Source organism: Arachis duranensis, chromosome 7 (assembly GCF_000817695.3).
Source record: "Arachis duranensis cultivar V14167 chromosome 7, aradu.V14167.gnm2.J7QH, whole genome shotgun sequence".
Classification (NCBI taxonomy): domain Eukaryota; kingdom Viridiplantae; phylum Streptophyta; class Magnoliopsida; order Fabales; family Fabaceae; genus Arachis; species Arachis duranensis.
This window is the reverse complement of record NC_029778.3, coordinates 29231908-29232434: the sequence shown is the minus strand read 5'-3', so window position 1 is coordinate 29232434 and position 527 is coordinate 29231908.

The window sequence follows — 527 nt, the reverse complement described above, 5'->3', positions numbered from 1 at the left end:
ACCAAAGGAAGACATCTCTACTAAAAGGCCACTTGAGTTGCTACACATTGATTTATTTGGTTCAACAAGAACTCAAAGCCTAGGTGGTAAACATTATGGTTTAGTAATTGTGGATGACTATACTAGGTTTGTTGGGTTTTATTCCTTGCTCACAAAAATGAAGCCTTTTCGGCCTTTGAACCTTTTTGCAAGAAAATTCAAAATGAAAAGGATTTGAAAATCTCTTCTATAAGAAGTGATCATGGAACTGAATTTGAAAACAATTGGTTTGAATCCTTTTGTGAGGAATTTGGAATATCTCACAACTTCTCTTGTCCAAGAACACCACAACAAAATGGTGTTGTGGAAAGAAGAAATAGAAGCATACAAGAGATGACAAGAGCCATGCTTTGTGAGAGTAATGTTCTAAAATTCCTTTGGGCTGAAGCGGTTAACACAGCTTGCCACATTTTGAATAGAACAATCATAAGGAAATTTTTGAAGAAAACCCCTTATGAACTTTGGAAAGGCTACCCACCAAACTTAGA